This window comes from Mesoplodon bidens, assembly GCF_964165515.1.
Source record: "Mesoplodon bidens genome assembly, chromosome: 18".
In the NCBI taxonomy this organism is placed as follows: Eukaryota; Metazoa; Chordata; class Mammalia; order Artiodactyla; family Ziphiidae; genus Mesoplodon; species Mesoplodon bidens.
In genome coordinates, this window is record NC_138175.1 from 3,269,567 (window position 1) to 3,289,935 (window position 20,369).

The following is a 20,369-nucleotide window of genomic DNA, read 5'->3' on the forward strand; positions in this document are numbered from 1 at the left end:
AGGTGGGTTTCGTGAAAATGGGTCAGTAAGAAATATCAGTTTTCTACTGCTTATGTAAAGGTGGTTTGCTTTGTACCTAGTCTTCCAAAATTTCATAGGACCCAAATCATGGGTCACCTAAATGAAGTGTCTCATTCAGCTGTGGGGTAAGAATCAGAGGATAGAGAAGGTAAACTATGAGATTAAATAAAATACATGAGAAATGAAAGAGGCATGGATGGAATCATTTGCCCTTTCTATTCAGGATAATTAGTCTGAAAACCCACTATTCCCTGAATATCAGCTCCCTGAAAATTGGTTATATCTTTCAGGACATTCATTTATTTAATAAGATGTTGCTGAGCGCAAAAAAAAACTACGAGATATGGTCCTAGGTGCTGGGGATCCAAGGAGGAAACAGAGATGGACCTGTCCTCCAGTGGCGTCCATCCAGGGGCAGAGCCGGACAAGCACGCTGGCCATTGAATTAGAATGTGACCAGGAAAACAGCATCTTTAGAGAAACCTGGCAGACACCACCTTAACCAGGAGATCCAGTCACCATCACTTATATAAATAATGCCACACACGAGGAACTAAGTAATAGTTATCACTAAGTAATAGTAATAAGATACATGATGCCCAGTAATAAGACACATGGGCATCATGTACCCCTCAGTTCGATACTCTGAAAAGGACTGGACATCACTTCTGGGGTACGCTTGCCAAGAATGCAGTACATCAAGCTAATCATGAGCAAACTTCAGAAGAATCCAAACAGAAGAGCATCCGATGGAATATTGGGGTGGCCACAAAGTTCGTTCGTGTTTTCCGTAAGCTGTTATGGAAAAACTCGAACCAACTTTTTGGCCAACCCAGTACATGACCCGCACTCTGCAGAAACACTGAGGTCCTAAGATACAAGGAAAGACTGGGGAACTGTCCCCAACTGGAGGAGACCAAGGACCCGTGACAACTACATGCAACATGGGATCCTGGGCTGGAATTCCCATTAGTGGGAAAGGAAGATGAAATCCAAATAAAGTCTGTAGTTTCATTGGGACCCTACCAATATTAACTCCTTGGTTTTGCTGAATTTGTTGTCGTTATGTCAGAAGTTAATGTTACAGGATGCTTGGTGAGGGTAAATGGAAACTTTCCTTGTGATTTTTGAAACTTTTCTGTAAGTCTACAATTATTTCAAAATGAATCCTCTGATGAAAGAATCATAGGTGCTAGGAGGTCATATGCCCCACGACTGACCTACCACATCATTCAGTCGGTCATTCAACTAAGTTTTACTGAGCACCTGCTACCTGTCGGGCACTGTGCTACATGCTGGGGAGAGGAGTGAGCAGGACACTCTGGGAAGCACTGAGTTCACTGTCTTCTCTTTTCCATCTGCCCCCCAAAGGCGGTGCTGCGGACGAAGGCTGTCCCCTTAGTGGTGAACACGAGGTGCGAAGCCCCTGCCAACCATGTGTGGACTTGCAGCGTGGGCAGGTATGAATCTTTGCTGTTGTAAACCAAAGAGACTCCGGGGGTATCTGAGTAAGCTCTAAGTGCTGACTGCAGATCAGTCTGTGTGACACAGTGGACGAGAAGTAACTGCTGAGTGCTGACCTGGTGACTCAGGCTGACAGGTGTTAGTGGAGTTCATTACAGCAGCTGAAGATGGGAAATAGAGGAAACGGGAGCATCCCCAGGACTGATTTAGGTAAAGTTTCCTCCAAGTCACACTCTGGTGTCCTCCCCACCCATTCTTCCAACTATGAACTGAGCCATAATTCATTCACTCCTTAAGCACCTGTGTCAGTACCTGCACTGATCTAGGCAGTGGAGATACATGAGTGTATCAGCTGGCTAGTGCTGCGTAAGAATCCACCCCAAAACTTACTTAGTTCACAATTCTGTAAGGAGGCTGGTTGGTTCCTCTGGCCTGGAATGGGCTGGCTCTCTCCTGCTTTGTGGTCAGCTGGGCGCTAGATGCGGTAGGAAGTGTTCATTCACGTGTCTTGGTCCTCCTGTGACCCTTACTCTCCAGCAGGCTGGCCCAGGCTCGTTCACATGAGTTCCCAGCGTCCCAAGAGCAACCGGGGGTGGAGCCCCGGGCACGAGCACCCCCATCGTACCTGCTAAAGTCCCCCTGGCCAAAGCATGTCCCACAGCCAAGCCCAGGTTCAAGGGTGGAGAAACAGACTGCAGCCTCAGTGGGAAGGAAGAATGAATGACCGTTTCTCAGACGCAATGGGAAGAACAGACCCCAGGCACTGAGATAAGCACAGAGCAGGGAGCCATGACCTTGACTGCAGGGGAGATTTCCTAAGGGAGGTTATGCTTGAGCCCCAACCCTGAAAGACGAATTCAAGTTCATCTGGGAGAGTCAAGTTCATGCATATTATTCATGCAACAAGAACCAGGAAGGAAAAGAAACTAGGACAGGGTCATCAATGAGCTGGGCTGTCAGGTGGCCGGGGTGTGGCAGACGGAGGGGGTGGAAAGCAGGGAGAGTAATATAAGCAGAAGGAAAGCTAACACGAGAGGGGACGTGCTATGGTTGGTGAGAGACCGAACTGTCCAGCTGGGGACCTGAGGCACATTACTTAACATTGCTGTGCTTCACATTCTTCATCTGTGGGGTGAGGATGATGATAATCATCTCGCAGGGGTTTTATTTTCGGGATTTTAAAAACCTGATAACATGAGACGCTGTTACGTTAGTTCCTCGTGTGTGGCAAGCACTCAGTAAACTGTAGTGATTTATCCGTCATTCACCGCATGGTCTGATGTGATGCTCACAACAGCATTATAGACAGACAAAAAGATAAGTAAGAAGATGCCCGAGGTCGCAGAGCTTGGATGGGGTCTCCCTGAGTCTGACCTTGAGTCAGCACCATAACCTCACGGGGTCTTCAATCCTGACGTCTGCGGGAGTGACCTGCCGTCTGGGAGCCTCCCCTCTGGAATTGGGCTGTTTCAGGACCACTTTTCCAGGAGGTTCTTGCACGTGAAAAGAGGGAGCATTTTAATCACAAATCACTCCATGCCATCTCCTGGGTCCCCAGATGCGCTGGAGGGATGGGAGCCTTTGTTCGTGCTCATGAAAGGCTGTGTCGGAGTTTCCCTGTAAAACTGTTGTTTTCTCTAAAATGGGGAGATGTGCCCTGACTTGACCATCTTTGGCAGGAAGCAGAACATTCCAGTAGTGGAGTAACCCAAAAGGCAATGTCTCCATCAAGCCAGGGACGTTTGTGGCTGTCTCTCCAAGGCCCTCGCTCATGGCTGACACGTGCAGTGTGACTGCAGACGGCCCCGAGCCCGCCGCCCGGTGAGGAGGTAAGGAGGCCCATCCAGCGAGCACGGTGCAATGGCAGAGGAGCCGTTTGCTCTGTTGGTTCCAGTCCAAGCTAGAACGGCATTCAGAGCAGAGAGAGTTTATTTAAAGAACCCAAAAGGTTAAACCACTCAGTGTTCTGCAGAGTTAAATCAGAGGTGTTTTTAGCAGTCTAGGCAAGTTTGACCTGGGCCGTATGGGTCTCATAATTTATCCTACACTCTGACGTCTCTTGATTCCAGAATATACAGCAAAATGCTGAGCAGGGAGTGGAAACCATGAACCCACATCTCTGGAGGCCGACTCCGTGCTGTGCATCCTCCATATGCAGCTCCCTGACCTCCCAGAGCTCGGGGAGGGGGGGTTGTTACTGTCCCTCCCTCACAGATGGGGAAACTGAGGTACAGGAGGGAGGAAGCCAGTGGCCTCAGGTGTCACAGCAGCAGGGGGCGGAGTGCGGCTCTGGAGCCAGGCTGTGATCCCAGCATCCAAGCTGCCTTCCCGTCAGCCTCCCGATGAGTCTGAATCTACATCTCCAGCCACAGTCTCGCTCCTGGGCTCTGCTCTTTGCTCCTCTGGGCCTCAGACAGGTCTCCTCCGATACCTCCGTTACTGCAGACTCAGCGGGTTTAAAACTGACCCTGACCTTCACCATGGAAGGGCCACCCACTCGTCCTACTCCAGAGGACACTGGGATCAGACGGGGGATGGGCCCCACCCGAGGCCCTGGCCACTCATCCCAGGCTGTGTCCCCAAATTGCCGCCTGCAGCCTGCGACGCACACAGATGCGCAGCCGCCAGCGTACCCCTGCTGATCTGAATCACCAAGGTAGGTCATGGCCCCTCTGGGGACCCCCTGCCTTTCCATCCCCACGTTTCCTTATTGGGGTGTCTACTTGCTCTGCTGATGGGGCAGACTGGGCGGCACATGCTGGACTTATGCCATCCCGGGTGGCTCACCCAGTTGGTCATCCTGGCACCCACCAGACTGCACAGGCTAAGGGCCAGAGCTCTGCATTAACATGTGAGCAACGGGGGCGTCCAGGCTTGGGGGCCACGGACGTCTGTGCCTGCAACCGGTAGGCAACGTCAGGGTCAGGCAGGCCAGGCTCGCCAGTAGTAAAGTGGGCTCTGGACTCTGATGCCTCCTGATGCTGGGTGCCGGCTCTCTGCTATTTTCTACGCTAGAGTGGAGGTGATGTGGTCAATGAGATTCCCACAGTCATGACAGCTCTGGCAGAGGAAACGGACTCCAACCATGTCTTTGGTTTTTCTGCTTCTGCACGCTCCCTCCCTCTCCCTTCCCAGATCATGCCCGCCATACAAATTATGTCACCTCTTTTCTAAGACAGAATGCAGAAGCTGGCTAAAAAAAAAAAAAAAAAATTGTGATAAAGCACTTTAGGAAAAGCTGCTCATTAAGAACCCCATTAAGCCTCACCCAGTTCCTTTCACCTCTGGGTCCTCACGGCCACTCCCCTGGCCCGCGCAGCATCAGCTGGCCCCAGACATCCCAACAGCTGCCTCCCTGCCCCACCCAATGCAACGCACTCCCCACTGCTCAGCCTGAGACGTGACCCTGAGCCGTGGAACCCACCGTCTCTTCTGAAACCATCCCAGGGCTTCTCGCGGTCCTCAAGTAAAGACCCAAATCATTTGTGATTGTTTGGGCTCACTTCCCATCCCCCTGCACTCCCCACCCTATGCTCCCGCCACAGGGAAGGGGAGTGTATCCCTCCTACGCCAGCTCCCTCTCACCTCCGGCCCCTACCGGCCCCCCTTTCCTGACCCCCACCCCGGAGGCCAACGGAAGGTATGCAGTGCGCTCTTTCCTGCCCTCCCCCCCCCCACCAACTCCTCCTGAAACAAAACTGCCACCAAATGGTGGGAATCCTGTTTCCTCGGCCATTTGCAGAGAAGGCGTCGTGTTTGCTACTAGCACAGGGCACTTTCAGGCACTTGGGGTTTTTTCTTATTTGGACTAAAGTAACCCAGACTTGGGGGAGTTAGATTCTCCGCCTTCATTCATCTTCCTGGAATGCGAGTCAAATTCCGTGGGCACACTGCGCGCTTCCCTCCTGGGGCTGCCTGAGTCTTCCTTCTTGTGTTCCCGGCCCTGCTCTTCTCACTGTGGTTAATCGGTTAATCGGGGGCTCAAGACTTCAGCTGCTGCTGGGGACGAGGTGTCCCTTCCCGCTCAGAGCTCTCGACCTTTCCTGGGATTTATCAGTTACCATCCCCGTGAAGCCCCACGGAGAGGTCCCGCCACCTTTTCACACGCCAGCCGCCCGCCAGTGGTGGAACATGATAAGTCACAATCACTGGCCCACCGCATTGTCTGCGCTGGCTGTCTCTGGGCCCCGCCCTGTGTCGTCTTTGAAGTGCAGCTAAGCCCCTGGTAGCTTTCAGATGACACTTAGGTTACACCTCTTCTGCATTCTTATCTCCACCAGTGCCTTTGAGTGCAGACGTGTTGACACGTTGGCAGTGCGGTGGCCTCTCTGCGGGAGCGTGTCCCCTGGGTGACCTTTGGCTCCCGAAGGTGGCACCTGGGCCTGGATGGATGGGACAGGGCCGCCCCTGCACTGGGCACACCGGGCGCCGCCCCCCACCCTGTGTCGACCCTAAGGGCCTCCTTTCATCACTGGTCCTCTGGGGGCGGGGCTCCCAACCGCCTCACTCTGGGGCCCCCAAATAGTGAGGGAGGCGCCCCTCGGGGGTGCTGCTGCTGTCAGGTGTTCCTTTAATTATGATAAAACAGACACAACATAAAACTTACCATTTAACCTGTTTTAAGTGTACAGTTCCGTGGGGTTACGTACGTTCATGTTGCTGTGCAACCATCACCACATCCGTCTTCGGAACTTGTCCATCTTCCCAAATTGAGGCTCTGTCCCCATTAAACACTAACTCCCCATAACCCCCGGCGCCCACCGTTCTACTTTCTGTCTTTATGAGTCTAACGAGTCTAGTACCTCCTATCAGTGGAATCATGCAATACTTATCTTCTGGTGATGGGCTCCTTTCACTTAGCACAATGTCTTCCAGGTTCATCCATGTTGTAGCAGGTGTCAGTGCTTCCTTCCTTTTTAAGGCTGAGAGCTGTTCCATTGTGCGGATGGGCCTCGTCTTGTGTAGCCATTTATCTGTCAAGGGACACTTGGGTTACTTCCACCTTTTGACTCCTGTGAATAATGCTGCTATCTATGAACGTGGGTGTCTAAGTGTCTGAGTGTCTGAATCCCTGCTTTCAGCTCTTTTGAGTGTACTCCCAGAAGTGGAATTGCTGGGTCATATAGTAATTTTATTAATTCTCTGAAGAACTGCCATACCGTTTTCCACAGTGGCTGCACCATCCCCCGCAGCCGTGCACAAGAGTCCCAGTTTCTCCACAAGCGCCCCTGCCCACACCCTCCCAGCCCAGGCCCTCCTCACCCTTCCATTCTAACCTCCTCTGTCGATGGGACATTTCAAAGTTTCATGGGCAAAGACTGCTTTTAATGACCAGACACAGTGCTTGTGAAGGCAGTGGGGAGTGGGCATCCTCTAACACAGGGGATGGAATTCTCAATCACCCCCACCTTTCTTAAGAGCAGTATGTGTCAGGCTCTAGGTCCATCCACGTCTCTACAAATCACCCAATTTTGTTCCTTTTTATGGCTGAGTAATATTCCATTGTATATATGTACCACATCTTCTTTATCCATTCCTCTGTTGATGGACATTTAGGTTGTTTCCATGTCCTGGCTATTGTAAATAGTGCTGCAGTGAACATTGGGTTGCAGGTGTCTTTTTGACTGTCATACAGAGTAAAATAAGTCAGAAGAAAAAGTATCGTTTATTAACACATGTATGTAGAATCTGAAAAAATTGATATAGACGATCTTATATAAAAAACAGAAATAGAGACATAGACGTAGAGAACAAACGTGTGGATATCAAGGGGGGAAAGAAGGGGGTGGGATGAACTGGGAGATTAGGTTTGACACATACACACTATTGATACTACGTATAAAATAGATAACTAATGAGAACCTACTGTAGAGCACAGGGAACTCTACTCAATGCTCTGTGGTGACCTAAATGGGAAGGACATCCAAAAAGACGGGGTGTATGTATATGTATAGCTGGTTCACTTTGCTGTACAGTAGAAACTAACACAACATTGTAAAGCAACTATACCCCAATAAAAATTTTTTAAAAAGAGCAATATGTGTCAACATTTAAAATGTGCAGACATTTATAGGACAACATTGTAGGAATTTGTCCCAAGTAAGTGTTCAGACCAGATTGAAAAGGTGTGTGTGTATGCAAAGGTGTCTATCAAATGCTGTCAATAATAGCAAAATTAAATAAACTAAATTTCTGTTTGTCCATCAGCAGACACTTGCTTTTGAAGTTGATGGCTCCTCCATATGATGAAATATATGGCATTAACTTTAGGCGTATTGACAAGGAAAATGAGCATAATATAGTGTTCTACTACAGAAGCACATGACAGTGTGACTCCATGTTTGGATACACACACACACACACACATAGACAAAGAAGACATATATTTGTCTATCTATATATACCTATATACTTATGTCTTCTACTGCAGGATATATATATATATATATATATATATATGTTTTCTACTTCAAGCTATAACCTCTGTCTTGGCAATGAATACCCTCCCATCCCCTTCCGTGCAGCCCTGATCTAAACTGGAGAAATCCTGGCAACCAAGAGGAATCCATATTTAGTGGTGTTGTCAAAATGGCCTTTCAATAGCACATTCATTCTGCACCCTCGAATTCAGGCAGGAAAGGGAAGGGGGAGCGAGAGAGAGAAGAAAAAGAAAAAGCCAAGTGTTTGTGCGAGCATCTTGGAGACCCGGGGCTCAATAAGGCAGGTGTTCTGCGGCTGCTTCAAGACCACACGGGAGAAGAGGCCATCAGAGCGCCCGTTACAGTGTGCCAAATCGCTGGAGCTCCATCAGATCCAGCTGCAGAAACCCAGAGGGCAAAGTGCTTAAGGATGCATAAAACGCGGATTTTTCCATAATTATTTAAATATGTGTTAATGAGTGCTGCAAACGCAGTCGGAGTGTGACCATTAAAGGATTAAAAATACAGGCAAATGGAAAAGGAATAGCTTGAACAGTGGGGAAAGCACTCACATGGGGATCGAAATCCCCCAAATTTCTGTTTTGCCTCTAGTCCTGCTGCTCAGAGTCAGACATCCAACCTCACTGGGGCTCCATTTTCTCATCTGAAAATGATCAGCGGAGGGGAATAGATGGATCGGTCCCCCAGCTACAGAACTCCTGCATCCTCAAAACCTGCCAATCTCCTGAATTTAACAAAATCAGAGAATAAGAATTGTCTAAGGAAAAGGAGCCTGCAAGAAGATTATGGAACTTTGTGTGTTTTCTTAGCAATATAAACAGAGAAAAGACCCTGTTTTTTAAGCAAAGGAGTTGAGAATACAAATGAGCCATTCAGAAAACTCAGAGAAAAATTTGATGGACGGGGTGGGGGCTGTCAGATACTTGTGCCATTAGCCCCTGGTCCTCTTGTCCCCTCTCCTCCCCGAGTGGAAGGCCATGAAAGCATCAACTTAGTCTAAGGTTCCTTTAAGGAGGGAGGAATTTACACCACTTGCCAATGGAGTGGAGGAAATATAGGAATGACACTTCATCATTTTTCTTCCCCCATCAAGGAAAGAAAAAAAGAAAAAGAATGAAAGAACCCCAGTGCAAGACTGCTACATTCCATGCCGTTGACACCCAGCCTTTAATTGGAACTGCTACATCCAAAATAAAGAAAGTAGTGATTTCAGGGTATATTTTTGCCTACGTTTTTGAGGATGTTTTGGGCCTTTCATCTCCTTTGAAGGCGTGTCACCTAATTACGCCGCTTTCATCCGTGTATTCCCCAGTCGGAACATGCCAGTCCCCTGCATGGCAATTGATCATGACGGACGGGTTTCCACTCTCCAGCTGGTGCAGAGCCTGGGTATTTGTGACTACCTGAATAAACTCCTTTAATCCAAACACAAACTCCTCCTGAAAGAAACAGGCTGAAAAGGCCTTTCATGGAGTGTTTTCCAACGCACTGGTTCGTGGTTTCCTTGGATCTCACCGTGCTTCCTGCACTAATGGTCTCTGAATGCATTCCCGACTGTGGCTTACTGGCCTGCCGAAGTCCCTGGCGTTACAGGGGAAGAAGGGCACAGGTAACACAGCAGATGCTCAGAGGAGCTGCCACCACTGCCTAGGTGGGAACTGGAACGAAATACATGTGGGCGAGAGCGCTGCGTTCTTTCTACAACGTTCTGAAAGACGTGCTTCCCTCCGTGATGTTTGAAAAACAAAGTTATAGTCACACATGTGGGAACAATCTGCTGGATTCAAAGCAGATCTCTCAAATCAGCATCGAAAGTTCATAAATACAAGGGCTGATGACGCTCCTCTAATAAATAGATTTGCTTTTGGAAGATCGACAACTTGCGTTATTTTTTAAAGTCTGTATTATTGAGATGATAGTGGGTCCGTTAAAAGAGTACCGTACCGACCTGGGGGTTGACCAGTGGGCGGGTGAAGTGCTGAGGCTGGAGCCCTGGACTTGGAGTTGTAAGGTTCAGTTGTGAGAACCAGCACATCCGCTTTCTAAGCCATACGAACTGTCCTAACTTAGTCTTACTCTGTCCATGCCTCCGTAACCCGATCTCCAAGGTGAGGGGCTTGGGCTGCATCAGAGGACCTTTCCCTCAACCAATCAAAGTCGTCCTTATCTGAGCAAATGTCCCAGAGCCCCCACCCCTTTAGATCCTCTGCCCTCTGCCTGCTGTACGGTGATCCCTGACAGGGTCCAGTCTCGCCACTATTGCTGTGTAACAAACTACCCCAGAACAAACTGGTGTCAAGCAAAAGCCCTTTTATTTTGTTCACGATTTTGCAGATCAGGCATTTAGCAGCTCAGCTGGGCAGTTACCCCTGCTGTCTACCGTGGGGCTGCAGCCAGGTGTCAGCTTGGGCTGCAGGCAGCTGATGGCTCCCCTGGCCTGGACATCCCAGGTCTTCCATTCACATGGCTGGTGGTCGATGGTGGCCGTTGGCTGCGCCCTCAGCTGGGACTGTTGCCCAGAGTGCCCACGCGTGGCCTCTCCAGCATGGGGGTCTCTGTGTGCTCAGAATTCTTATTTGGTGGCCAGTTTCCCCTAAGAAAAGTTTCCAGAGAACCAGGTGGAGGCTGCGTGGCTTATTGTGACCTAGCCTCGGACGTCATGCAATGTTTCCTCCACTCCTTTCTACTGGTGGTCACAAGGTCACCAGGTTCAAGGGGAGGGGACAGCATTATAGAGGCAGGTCACGTGTAAGAGCACCTGGGCATGAGACACGGTGGTGGCCGTCTTTGCAAATCACATTCTGCCTCAGGCTTCAAGAATCACAGCTGAGAATCTCTAATGTCTAGATTAGATTCAGTTTCTAATGGCCCTCCCTCTTAGAAAAGAAAAACATCTCTAATAGGGCAATATTTCTTGTTCAGACTCTTTTTTTAAAGAGCTTAATCGAGGTATAATTGGTATGGAATAAATTGCACGTGTTTAAAGCGAACCATTCAGTAAGTCTTGGCATGTGTACGTGCTTGTGCAGCCATCACCACGATCATCCCCTAAATGTTCCTCATGCCCCTGTACCATCCCTCCCTCCTGCTTCCACCCAACAATGCCTTCATCCCCTGGCAGTGATCCATCTGCTTCCTGTCCCTATACATGTCTAGAATTTTATGTATCTGATCATAAACTATGTACTCTTCTTTGTGTAGCTTCTTTCATTTGGCAGTTCTTTTGAGATTCATCTATGTTGTAGCGTGTTTCAATAGTTTTTTTTTTAATTATTTTAATTTTTAAAATTATTTTTAATTATTTAATTATAGTTGATGTACAGTAGCATGGATCAATAGTTTTTTCTGTTCTTATGGCTGAGTAATATTCCATTATATGGATATAACACAATTCTGCTTATCCATTCATGAGTTGATGGACATTTCAGTTGTTTCCAGTTTGAGGTTATTATAAACAAAACTGCTACCTACATTTGCCTTCATTTCTCTTGGATACATACTTAAGGGTGGAATGGCCACATCATATGGCAGCTGTATGTTTAACTTTTTAAGAAATTGCCAAACTGTTCTCCAAAGTGGTTGTCCTGACTTTCAGTTTCAGCTCTGACATGTAAGAAGCTTGGCATCACTTCCATGCTTACCACAAGAAAAACCCTGAACAACCCGAAGATCGATGACTTTTCTCGGACACGTCAGAGAATTGGGGTCAAAGGGCAAACCATCAGAAGGTCGTAAGTACAATGTACTTCCTTGCAACAGGAGCTGCAGGAGCCGTAAACTGGGAGGAACATTTTGTTCAAATGACAAGTTCCTGGAGGCTGAGTGTGGGCTGCTGTGAGCATGAGAAACTCCCAGGGCTGCAGGCTTAGGGCACGTCCACAGTTTCGTGGCTTTTACCTCCAGAAACTCCACCGGGTTTTACCAGCAATGAGCTGAGGAAGACCCCGCACAGGTGTGGTCCATCTTCAGTGTGGCTGTCTTCCCAGGTATGCAGTGGTACCTCACTGTGGCTTTTATGCGCAGTTCCCAAATGGCTAATGGTGCAGGGCGTCTTTTCATTGGGTTCTTGGCCACCCATAGATCTTCTCTGGTGAGGTGCCTGTTCCAATCTTTTGCCCATTTTTCTACCAGGTTGTTTGTTTGCTTATGATTGAGTTTTGAGAGTTCTTTATATATTCTGAATAAAAGTCCTTTATCAGATCTATGATTTTCAAATATTTTCTCTCATGATAGAGCTTGTCTTTCAATTCTCTTAACAGAGTCTTTTGAAAGCAGAAGTTTTGAATTTTAATGCAATTCAAAATTTCACACTGTTCATGCACAGATCACGTGTATGTAAAAGCTATAGATTATGACAAATCTAAGAGATCTTTGCCTAACACATGGTCACAAATGTTTTATCCTTTTATTCCAGAAGTTTTATAGTTTTAGGTTTTATGTTTAGATCTATGATCCATTTTGAGTTAACTTTGGTGTATGGTGAGGTTGTGATCGCTTGTATTTTTCAAGGGAAGAAAGTTTCCTTCTAGTCATTGTTTTCTGAGAGTTTTTTTTTTTTTTTTTTAATGAGGAATGGGCGTTAGATTTTGTCAAACGTTTTTCCTATCTTTATTGAGATGATCGTATGATTTTCTGTTTTAGTTTGTTAATATGATGAATTACATTGACTTTCTAATCAATTAATCTTGCCTTCATGGGACAAACCTCACTTAGTCACAATGCATTCTCCTTTTTATATATCACTGGATTTGATTTCCTAAATTTTGCTTAGCATTTTTGCTTCCATGTTCGTGAAGTATATCGGTCTGTAGTTCTCTTTTCTTAAAATTTGTCTGGATTTGGTACCAGGGTAATACTGCTGATTCATTAAATGAGTCCTTTTCGCTTTTTAATTATTCAACTTAAATGTTTGACAGGATTCACCAGTGAAGCCCTATGGGCCTAGAGTATTCTCTGTGGGAAGGTTTCTAGCTACGAATATAATTTATTAATAGAGAGTACTCTTATCTATCTAATCATCTGTTTCTTTTAGAGTTACCTTTGGTAGTTTGTGTCTTTCAAGCAGTTTGTCCACTTTTTCCAAGTTGTCTGCAAGATCTGTAGTGGTGTCAATACTCTCATTTCTGATACTGGTGGTTCGTGTCTTTTCTCCTTTTCATGATCAGCTTGGCTAGATGTTTATCTTTTATTTTTTTGTACTTGAGTTTTGTTTTTTATTTAATTTGACATTGCTTTTCAAAAAATTTTATTGAAGTATAGTTGATTTACTATGTTGTGTTAATTTCTGCAGTAGAGCAAAGTGACTGTACATATACATAAATATATACATATATATATATTCTTTTTCATATTATTTTCCATTATGGTTTATCACAGGATATTGAATATAGCTCCCTGTTCTATACAGTAGGACCTTGTTGTTTATCTGATGTTTATTATTGTTATTGATCTTCTCAAAGAACCAGCTTTGCGGGTCATTGGTCTTCTCTATTGTTTCCTGTTCAGAATCTCTCTCCACAAAAGGAGCATTTCCTTGCCTTTTCTTGCTTCCCCTGTGCCTAAGGAATCCCCTAAGACAATACCTCACGTGTCCCTGGTCTAGGGCTGAGCTCCAGGACAAAGTCATCTACTAGCTCCCAATTTTGTCAAACCCCCTCAGCCCCCTCAGCCCCAGTACCTCCAAATTTCACGTGACAATCAACTTGTTCAAAGGCGGAGCATTCCAATCAGGTACTTCAGTAAATGCCCACGTGTAGATTTTGAAATACTCTGCCCCCTACAGCTTCAGTGACAGGGATATGAATGCAGTACTCATTTAGTGACACGGATGTTCGTTCCCTGGCTCTGCCCTTTGCTAACATATGACCTTGAGCAAGTGACTATCCATCTCTAAGCGTCAATTTCCCTCTCTGTAAAATGGGAATAATAATAATAATAGGGTTGTTTAAGGACCCAATGAGACGATAAATGCAAAGAGCTTAGTACAGAATCTGGCACGGGGCAAGCAGTCTGTGAACAGTTGCTATTAAAATATGACAGCGAGCGTTATGGTCTGGGACTCCGTTCCCTTTACTACTAGAAAGGAAGGATTTATGGTCTTCCTTTTCTTATGTTGATGTTGGAGCTAATGTTTATTGGTTGTAAATGTTAAAAATATAAACCTGTGGTAGAAATCCACAGACTGTGCATTTTGTCCCATTAGAGCTGAGTCCATGGCCACACCTGCTCTAGCACTGAAGTTTACATTTCCAACACCCAAAATACACTTCATTTATAAAAGTATTGCTTCAGAAGTTTGACAGCTCTGTGACCGTGTCACAGGAAGAGCTCAGATCACGGGTGTTTGTCCAAATACCATCACAGGTATTTCCCTGGGATGCAGTCGTGTTCACATGGCCGGGGAGGACGGGGGGTTGTGAGGGCTCGAGACCCCTGTGGAGCCGGGGCCTCTGAAGCCAAGACAGCTGGCCCTGCTCTCTGGTGGGACCGTCCTCACTGGCATTCTCGGGGCACGCTGTGAACCCCTGCGGCCGGGGGACTGGAGCAGAGGAGGGAGACACAGAGGAGCCAGCGTGGGAGAGCCAGAGGGGCCAGGATGGGCCGTCAAGTCAGGGAGGACTTGAGACCTGCCAGGCTTTCTGTGATGGTCTTTGTCTAGGGGGGTGCTGCATCCTGAATAGCACATGGCAGACATGGCTCTGTGTGACTCCCCAGGTGTGTTAGAAAAGGCCAGGCAGCCTCTGCTGCTCTATCTTGGGACACTGCGGGAATCTTTGACGGACACGTAAGATGCCCAGATGGCCAGTCACTCTATGGCCAACATGTAGCTGGCGAGAGGGTCAGGGGTGGCCGGGCCGTGGGGGACACAATGCGGTGGGGGCGTTGGGGGACAGAGAGAGAAGAGTGTGCTGAACCCACGAGGCGACCCCGACCAGCCTCCGTCTAGGTGGACCCGCGTGAGAGACCCTGACTGAGCTGCTGACGGGACTGTTGTTGTGTTAGTATATTACTGTTGGGGGCGGCTTGTCACACAGCTAGCGTTCGTAACTGGCACACAGCCCATGCCTGGTATGAGCCTCCGAATTTCTGAGGGCCTCGGGTTTCCACCAGTAGAGTGAGCATCGTAAGGCAGCCTTCTGAGCATTCCTGGGAGAAGCAGAGATGTGGAGAACCGAATCCCTGCCTGCGTCTCCGCACAGCCTTCTTCTCTGTGCCTGTGTCACCTCCCTTTTGTCTCTTATAAGAACGCTTGTCATCTCAAGATCCTTGATCACATGTGCAAAGACCCTTTTTCCAAATAAGGTCGTGCTTACTGCTACCAGAGGTCAGGATGTCAGCATATCTTTGGGCATATCAACCCCCCGTGGCATCCTTTACTTAAAGGCAGTGCGGTACAGGAATTAAGGAAAAGCCATCAGCCCCAGGCGTGAATCCCGGCTCTGCTGTTTCCCATGGGGTGGCCTTTACCTCTTTGAGCACCGACCTCTCCATCTGTAAAATGGATCACCCACAGCGCTGCCGTGAGGATCGACTGAGATGGCACATAGGACGGCCCTGGAGCTGAACTTAGCCACACAGTAGGGCCTCAGTACTGGGCAACCCAGCACAATTTCGACCTGGCAGTTAGTGGTCAACCATACTCCACCCACCAGACAGCAACGTCACATTCCGGGACTGTGAAGAGGGGCCGTGCTGGTCCTTTCCTGCGCGGGAGACTGGGCAGACCAGAGGGGGTCAAGGAGGGGGCGCTCTGGCTGGGAGGAGGCCTGTTTTAACCCCTTCCACCCTCCAGCCATGCAGGCGGGGCCTTTCCTTGGTCTCTCCTGTCCCGCTCTCCTCTTTATCCGGCTTCGAGTGCCAGCCCGACAACGTTCCCAGCATGTCAGCCAAGGGTGAGCCTCCCCCGCACTCGCGGAAGGCAGAACTTTGGAAGACACGCTGTGGCATTCTTGGATAGCCGCGGCAGCCTGCGAGAAGACACATGTCCCTCTCTCTCTGGCTTCCCCGCCCTCCATCCATTCGCGGGCCCCCCAACAGGCCAGCAGCAAACGAGGGTCCCGGCAGCGAGCCCTGTGGTAGACTGAACTGGGTGACCTCTGCGTTTCCCACTGGCGCCCGCACCGGCCCAGGGCAGGGGCCTTCAAGCAGGCCTGGATTAGAGGTTTGGGGTTTGGAACATCCACGTTGGGATAAAATCAGAATTTTTTTTTTTTTTTTGAAGAAGAAGACAATTTCAGAAACACAGTCTGAAAAACAAAGCAGCTTTTTAGCTCTTTCTCTGAAATGACATCAGTGGCCACCACAAAGCCTGAATCGGCCCCATTGCTTTCGGCCATGGGGATGTATCATTTCCCCTCCAAAATACCCACGGCATTGTCCCGGATCCGAGCCAACCTGGAGCCACTCACTTGGTGGGAAGTGGCCGCACTTTCCCACCCGTGCTCCAGAAGGGCCTTGTAATTGGAAAAGTGCAAGTTGCAGATGAACTGGGAGCCCAGGCCAGGAAATGGGTTTTATGGCGCTGTGTTTGTCCTTGTTTTACATCCATCTCAATAGTGCCGTCCACGTGGGCATTCAAGGACTGGGATTCCGGGAACAACGTTGCCGGGGACCAGCTGCGCCCTGTCGCTCCCACCCCAGGCCCAAGCTCTCAGCCCCTCCCCACCCCCTCCCTCCAGCCCCATCCAGACTCTCTCGCCTCTGGGGTTTTCGAATTGTGTGGAAACTGGAGGATATTGTCAAGATGGATTTTGTTTAATTGAAGCAGCAACCCAATTGCACTTAAATTTGTTTATCACCACATAAAAATAGACATATAAAAAAAGACCAGAAAGAAATACAGTGACATATTAACAATCTGGTTGTCTGTGGCTGATGGGTTATTTTTTCTTAATTCCTTCTACTTCTGTAAATTTTCTCAATTTTGCTTTTGTAACACAGAAAACATTATTTATTAAAAACCACCAACTGGATCTTGTCTCTGGGCCAAAATGAGCTACTTAAGCGAGTGGAAAGTCAGGCTTTATGGAGAGCCGGCAGTCCCCAGGGACTTATTTCTTTGAAGAGACACTTTTTAAAAACTCAGAAATAATCTGCATAGTTGAAACTTCTGTTCCTCTGGGATTGTTATTCCTTCATTAGTTAAAGTGATTTACTGAGTCACAGGAAATTTCGCCGCTGGACCAAAAAGTGATTCCATTTCCCAAGCATTCACTGAGTGTTTGCCCAGATAAAGCTGCCACGTTCCTGCCCTGGGTGGGCGCACAGTCGAACGAAGGATTCGGGAGCCAGGTCTCTTGTTCATTCACTCAGCAAACATTTACTGAGCCCGTATTATGCACCAGGCACTATTTGGGGAGTGCTGGGACATGGCAGTGTATAAACAAGACCAAACCCCCTGTCTTCATGGGGTTTAAATTTACGGCAAATGTAGAAAACGAAGAATATAAAAAATGCTCAGAAAGTTCAGAGGAAAGAGCTGTCTGTGATGACGGTGATGGAAGGAGGGGGTGTCCATGTCAGGGAGGGGGCCATGGGTTGAACTGTGTCCCCCCTCCAAATTCGTGTGATGAAGTCCTAACCCCCAGTGCCTTGGAATGTGACCATATTTGGAAATAGGTTTGTTGCAGATATAATTAGTTAAAATGAGGTCTTCAGGGTGAGCCCTAATCCAATATGACTGGTGCCCTTATTAAAAGGGGGGGATTTGGACACAGAGACCTCTCCTGCTCTCTCCATGTCAAACATGTTCTGATTCATGTGAACACATGTGTGTGTGTGTGTGTGTGTGAGCCTGGAGGGAGAGACCCCAGAGCAGCTAGAGGTTCCTTTCCCTTCTGCAGCCCCAGGCCCATCATTCGCCTGTGGGAGAGAGCTGATAGAAGCAGGGCCCCCGTATTTAGTCACTCATCAAGCGTAACTGAGCTCCTACTACGAGCCAGACACTGCTCTAGGACGAAACAGACACAAATCCCTGTCCTTATGGACAGGAGATTTTCCTAAACACCTACTATGTGCCAAAAATTGCACTCAATGATTGAGACCCAGAGTCAACTGAGACAAGGTCCCTGTCCCCATCCATCTATCCATCCATCCATCCATCCATTCATTCACTGTTTCTGTTCACCTATATGTGTCAGGGACTCTGATAGATGGTGCAGGAAACTAAAAAGGAAGATTCAGCTTAACAGTCTGATCAGGGAAAGAGATGTGTTTAAAAAAAATAAAACTCTAATCAATAAGTTCTCCAATGAAAGGAAGCACAAAGTACTTTAGAAATGCACAAGAGAGGGAGAGGCAAATAGCCTGGGATGAAAGATTTAGAGGTAACTCTGCAAAGGAGATGGGTTTTGAAGGAAGAATAGGAGTTCACCAGGCAGAGAAAAGGTTCACCTGTGCCAAATCACAGAGGCTTGAGCGAGGGCTGTGTGTGGAACAGCACACAGCCCATGCAAGTAGAACGTGAGATGCTGAGACCCCAGACGAGGCTGAGGAGCTGCATGGAATCGGGTCTAAAGACCCCGATAATCATTCATTTATTCCACAAATATTTATTGAACCCCTGCTGTGTACAGGCACTGAGGACACGACAGGGAACAAATGGGTGAAAACCTCTGCCTTGAGGGAGCTTATTTCCAGCAGGGGATGTAAGAAACACAAATGTAAGAGGAAAAAAACAGGTGTTGATAAGTTATGGGGGGGCGGGAGCAGGGGAGGTGAGAGGGTGGTCAGGGAGGGTCTCGCCGAGAAGGTGATACGAGAGTAAAGACCCAAAGAAGGGGGGCAGTGAGGTAGGTGGCCCCCCGGGGAAGACAGTGCACCGAGGGGTGGCGGCCGGCACCGCGGCCCTGGGACAGGGGGCAGAGCCAGAGGGAGGGCAGAAGGGGCTGAACGCCACAAGGCACAGGAAAGACGGAGACCCAGGCTCTGGGGTTTAAGCGGGGAGGGGGGTGGCCTGACCTGGTTTTGAAGGATAACTCTGGCTCTGGGTTAGGAGCGGGCCCACGGTGGAGAGTGAGCAAGGGCAGGGGGCACCTGAGATGTCAGCCCCGGCAGAGTCTCAGCAGATTCTGGGTTCCCAGGAGTGAATGGATGAACGAATGAACAGACAAACGTGTAGCCTCAGGGCACTGGAGGCCCACATGGAACCTGAGAGACAGCCCTGGGGAAGAGGCTCATCACCACCGCCCGTGACGCAACAGCAGCGGCCCAGCACCGCGTGCTCACTTCCTGGGCTGCTGCATCACGTGACCACAAACTCAGCTGGCGACAACACACACGTGTTCTCTTGCAGTCTGGAGGCCAGAAGTCTGACGTGGGTCTCACCGGGTCAAGTGAACGTGTCGCACGGCTGGTTCCTTCGCGAGGCTCCAGAGGAGAATCTCTCCTTTGCCCTTTCAGCTCCTAGAGGCGCCTGCATCCTTCAGCTCGTTGCCCCGCGTCCCTCCAACCTCCACTTCCATCGTCACAGACTCTGACCTCCTGCCCTCCTCTTATAAGGCCCTTCCTGTTGCTACATGGGACTCACCTGGATAATCCAGGATCATCTCCCATCTCAAGATGGGGCCATTATGCAGCCGACCCAGGTACCTCTGCCAGGCTGTGCAAGCCCATTCCATCCATGGTCTCAGGGAGTCTTCACAGCTGCCCAGGGAGGCAGGTGCTTCCAGTGACAAAACTGGGGCTCAGAGAGGGTGAGTAACTTTCCCAGGGTCACACCTCCAGGACCTCGAGGAGCGGGGACGCACACACGCCGGTTCTCTCCCCGCCCTTGCTGGAATGACCCCACATCACCACGTGGCAGGGAAGACACAGACAAGCCCAACCCAGACAACCCGGACACTCACAGGGGTCCCCCAGCTGCAAACCATCACCGCGGAAAACCACATCAACTCTGAGAAAGACTCACCCCCAACCTCGTCCCTGTCACCCCACAAGAAGCCCAGTCTCCCGCGATTGAGAACAAAGTGCCTTTTGAGTGCCCGGGGCTCCTCTGAGGAGCCCCTTGGCGGGGGATGATTTCTCTGTGACAACCCGCCTCGCGGAGTGCTGCCGCCGAGTCGCTGGGTGAACCCGTGTGTCAAGCAGAGAAGAGCCAGAAGCCCCTCTGGCACCGAGCATGGGGGAAGCGGCCGGCCGTCTCCAGAAGAGGCAAGCAGCCTTGTTTATTTTCATTTTTGCGATTGAAAATGCTCACTTCCTAGGCCCCTCCGCTCAGTATGGCTGTTCCTTTAAAGAGAAAAAGGAAGTGTGGTCCTGGCAGCGTGAACCGAAGCAATAAAAAATAAATCTTGGTAATTGTTGTGGAGACAGAAAGCAAAACAAACCGGACTTAAGTACATTGCAAGAAAATGTCAGCGTCGGAGGCCCGGCCATTAGCGTGCGAAATCGTTTCTCTCCCCGGAGGAACCGCTGGATGGGGACCAGCCTGTTTGATTTTCTACA

General features: G+C 48.8%; 1 long non-coding RNA gene across 1 annotated transcript in view; it reads left to right on the top strand.

Annotated features, from left to right (window-relative positions):
* The first annotated feature begins 1,417 nt into the window (after nucleotides 1-1,417).
* The window catches only part of LOC308606022, a 32,454-nt gene continuing 13,502 nt past the window's right edge, over nucleotides 1,418-20,369 (top strand). The window contains exons 1-4 of the long non-coding RNA XR_014013759.1: nucleotides 1,418-1,481; nucleotides 3,165-3,314; nucleotides 3,931-4,141; nucleotides 11,521-11,656. This is a non-coding gene — a long non-coding RNA (uncharacterized lncRNA). The remainder of the gene's footprint in view (nucleotides 1,482-3,164; nucleotides 3,315-3,930; nucleotides 4,142-11,520; nucleotides 11,657-20,369) is intronic.